The 4,312-nt window shown below is 42.4% G+C and overlaps 1 long non-coding RNA gene across 2 annotated transcripts; it reads right to left on the bottom strand.

Annotated features, from left to right (window-relative positions):
• Nucleotides 1–531: 531 nt before the first annotated feature.
• Nucleotides 532–4,297, bottom strand: LOC131877566 (uncharacterized). Of its 2 annotated transcripts, XR_009372896.1 has the most exons (7): nucleotides 3,387–4,297; nucleotides 3,048–3,321; nucleotides 2,699–2,977; nucleotides 2,513–2,632; nucleotides 2,221–2,430; nucleotides 1,119–2,151; nucleotides 532–1,028 (listed from the first exon to the last, which is right to left on the bottom strand). It is a non-coding gene; the product is annotated as an uncharacterized LOC131877566 (long non-coding RNA). The 2 variants fall into 2 exon arrangements; XR_009372897.1 differs by lacking the exons at nucleotides 2,699–2,977; nucleotides 3,048–3,321; nucleotides 3,387–4,297 and having other exon boundaries at nucleotides 2,513–2,662.
• Between the last annotated feature and the right edge of the window lie 15 nt (nucleotides 4,298–4,312).

Genomic DNA, 4,312 nt, shown 5'->3' with positions numbered 1-4,312 from the left:
TGGGGACCAGAAACTTGCATACAAGGATGACAAGTATCAGATGATCACTTTATCACACCTCTGTTCACACCGTACGTCAAACGCTTGTGGGTGAACAACGGTGGGAACCCCTACCTAGCCCACTGGGCTCTTACCCCTGGCTACCACAAGGTTCAACCTCAATTGAACCCAGGACCAAGTTATTAGAGAGAAAACAAACTACTTACCGCCTAAACAGGATCAGAACACTTTATTGAAAGAAAAAGATCTAACGAAAACCGCCAAGTGTCTGAGGAGCTCTTGAACACACGTCCGTTCCCATTGAACGCAAAACGCGAATTGAAATAATATCAATAATTTCACTCTTCTATTTAAAAAGGACAAGACAATGGATTCCGGTGCAATTTTCGTACCATCGAGAAATGTCTCATGTGCAGATGGAAGGGTTTGCACGTTGACATGGACTACACATGCGAATATTTGTGAGATTTTTACTGACGGGTGCAACTATTGTTACAGTCAAAACTGCACGTACGCTATCAAACGGTAAGAATTTCGCATCAACTTATTTAAGCAACATTTAAATTTGTGTCTTTTATTCAGACTCATACTCATAATTTAAATGCAGATTAACTTGCCGATCAATCAACTATTTTTTATCCATTTCAGTAACGTTCCTTGTTGGACAGTTGCTTGTCATTCGGCAGATCCAGGAGGCATATTCGACTTATGGTTAGGAGTGGGCGGCTTGTTTTGTCCGATTGCCGCTTTGGTGATGCTTGTGCTCATTTGTGGGATTTGGCGTTTTGTCAGGCGAGGAAGAACTGCAGTGACATCTCGGAAAAGCCCATCTGGAGAAGGAGCGGTTTCATCCATATCCAATTTGGCCGATCCAAACTTTTCACTTGGAAGGGAAGAGAGGCTTCCGCCCTTTGGTTTGGCCACTCCGTCTCCCCCTCCACCCGCATCACCCGCAACCGCACTTGAAGAAGAGGAAGAGGAAGAGGAAGAAGAGAGGCTTGTGGCAATAGCCATTGCCCGTTTCAAAGCTGAACAAGAGAGCAAGAGGATGAAATGGACCAAAATAAAAGACCTGTATATAATGATGATGGTGAAACTTTTGATGAAATAGATCTTACCCGTTATTTGAGACTCTTTATTCCTAATGGTAACGTCTTCAAATCGCCTTCGCTGTTTTCAAACACAGTACGGCGGGAAACGTATGGACTGAAGTTGAACGCAATTTTCTTTATAACCGGTGATACTCCAATGCCTTTTCTCAATCGGAATTGATCAATCTTAAGACAAGACCTTCTGCGTTCCAAAATTGCCTTCTTGATTGAGGCAAACTGGGTCATGAGTGATTCACGGGAAACCGGAGCCGTTAGATTGAATCCTCCGAGCTTAACTACCATTTGCCCGTCCATGAATTGGATGCAATAATCCCTCGAATTGAGTGCCATGAATTCTTTGATGCAATTATCCTTTTCATGGCGCGGATATGCATTTTCGAACTTGCCCAATGTCAAGCTCACTTCCACAGGAGGATCAAGTGTCTTAGGGTAGCTGAGAAATAAGCAATCGGTGGCAATTCCCAATACATTGACATTCCTTTGCATTAGTGCCGTCATCTTTTGTAGCATACACATTTGAGCTTCCAAAACATTGGCCATTCCAGCCATCAGGTTGCCTCAAATGAAGGACCAATCGGTGATACACTCCGTTGTCACTTCGCAGATAGGTTCCGTGATTGGATTGACGTCCCTGAGTTGTCTTGCCTTTGAAAAAAGGACATCGCAGATTTCTGCATTGGAATGCACAATTGAGGTGTTGGAGCCCGGCTTGGCCATGAACTTCCCAAAGATATCGTTGGGAGCCCTTTTATAAAATCCTTGAAGCAGAGGGGATAGCTCATTCGAAGAAGTGCGAAGTTTGAGCACAGGAATGTCAAGATTAATTTCGTTTTCCATGTCCAAAATCTCCGTTTTCGATGCAAGCTTATTTGCCAAAGTAGATTCAAGTTTTTTCTTTGCAAAAAACAATAAAAAGGGCCTCTCAAAATACTCTTGACTTTGGTAATGTAATGCCTCAAAAGCATCCAAAGCTTGGTAGCCCATATCTAGCACATACTCTACTTGAGCAACGTAGAATGTTCCACGGAAACTTCGTGCCCTGAAACAGAAATTTGTGGTCGTTGCAATGATGTTCGCGTGAGGATTCAATGTTATCCATTGTGCTTACTTTGTACAAGGCTTATATACATCTTTTTCTCTTGTCGAAGGCATGCATAACACAAAACCCAATGATGCTGATGACCGAGTAAAATGGGAATGTAGCCAGTTTTGATTCACGAGGGGCCACTAACCTACAAAACACCAATCCAATCAGCCTTTCGCTCCCATAAGGAAATCTATTGTTTTCAATGTGAATATCCTCGCTTTCGGTGATAATCTGAAAATACAACTTGGTCACTCAGTTTTTTTTTTTGAAATCTTTCTGCAAGGCAAGCCATATTTTTAAAGAAAGTACGAACCTGAGGTTTGCCCACGGGAAATTTTGTACCAATGGCTATGGAGTTGTACAACGAATTAATGTCATACGCCACAAACCTCTCATCGGGTTTCTTTTTCACAGTCCAATGAAGTTGTATAATCTAATGGAAGCAAAAAAAATATTTTAAATGGTGATCAGGCGTCTCAAATATCCACATTGCTTTTACCTCGTTGAGGCCGCCAGAAAGGGCGTCTTCCAGGCGAAGTCTTGTCAATGGCTTCTCCTTGAACTCGTATTGGACAAAGTGTTGGTAACTTTGGTTAAATTTAAGCTCGCACTCCCAGAGCTCAGTTACCTCAATGTCGGTGGGAACAAGGTTCATCGTTGCTTGGCAAGATGCCCTCCTCTCTGCATAGTCGAGCCCAAAAATATTTTTCTCTAACTGACACAAGTCCTTTGGAAAGATTTTGCAATTTTCTCGTTCATGACCTTTCGTGAGAGAGCCCTGGAATTCAAAACAATTATACAAGTCAACTGCGGTCATGTCAACCACTGCGAATGGTTGCAAGACTTACTGGTTGAAAAAAGCACGGTTTTGCGGTTTTGCCTTGATGAGGAGATCGGGAGTCAAGCGACCAAAAGTGAATGGGCCGTATGGCGACCAAAAGTGATAGACTCCCTCATTCACATGAGAACCCATGTTTTTCAACAAGAACTGGATCGCCCTTTGCTCTAAATGAGAAGCATTGACCTTGCCTCCCACGCCGTTTCTTGAGATAGGATAGATTTTGGACGAGGATGCTCGTGGATTTAGTGAATGGAACAACCTGTAGAGCCGATGATTGTAACCTAATTGAAGTTAGAAAATTTTGAATGTCTTTCAATTTGCCAACCATCCAGCTCAAAAATGATACCTGCTCGAGTTATGTTGGGCGTAGAAAACAGATGAAAAAAGCACTTTAAAGGAGGAATTTTGTACACTTGGTACAATTCTTTTTTAAGTCTGGCTTGATCCCTTAATAGGTCAAAAGCCAGACGAAATATCCCTCGCAAGCCAGTGTCCAGTGTCCAGTTGCTCTCGACAACACCAAACATGCCCCTGTTGGAATTTGCCATGAAAATCCCAGATGGGCATTTTCTCTTCGATGGGGGTTTGTTCCTCGAGAAAATTCTCAATCTTGGGAATGGCACCTTCATAATCGAGAAAGTGCATCTCCAACAATTTCGTTGGGAAAAAAGTGGCAATATTCATTTGCTACAAAATTTTACATGTCGGCAAAGAAAAAAAAATCATAAAATTGACTATTTTTACATTTGGGCCCTCAAAAAAATGGCATAGAGACAGGACCCGTTTTTTACCGTTTTGGCGGGGATCGAACTTGAAGTGAACAACTTTAAGACATATTCGAAAGATTGGTCGTCATTGCAGAGCCAAGTGGTATTAGGTTGTGCTGTTAAAACCTTGCACAGCCGTGATTCAAATCTTGCTCCAACAAAATCGGGAGTCTCGGCCACAGCAACATGGCCAAATTTCTTCCGTTTGACATAAAGAGAAGAAATTTCCACGTCCAAGTAAGGATCTTCTACAATGGTGTCTTCCTCTTTAGTGTCTGCCCCCAGTAACGATCCATTTTCTCCAATTATGGTATGTTTGTTGAAATAATAGCTGGAATTGGATTGATGGTATACTATGCACAAGAAGGTTCTCCAGAGTTCAAAAAGCCAACAGTAAAGAACCCAAGCTTTTCGTGGCTCCTCTGGACGTCCTGTTGTCTCTCTTCACACCAATGGTCTTCTTTGTTCCCCCTTTGAACAATTTCTCGACATCGGCAGAATTTCT

This window comes from Tigriopus californicus, chromosome 3, assembly GCF_007210705.1.
Source record: "Tigriopus californicus strain San Diego chromosome 3, Tcal_SD_v2.1, whole genome shotgun sequence".
NCBI lineage: Eukaryota > Metazoa > Arthropoda > Copepoda > Harpacticoida > Harpacticidae > Tigriopus > Tigriopus californicus.
Note: the sequence above shows the minus strand (reverse complement) of the source record. Positions and strands in the feature narration are given on the sequence as shown.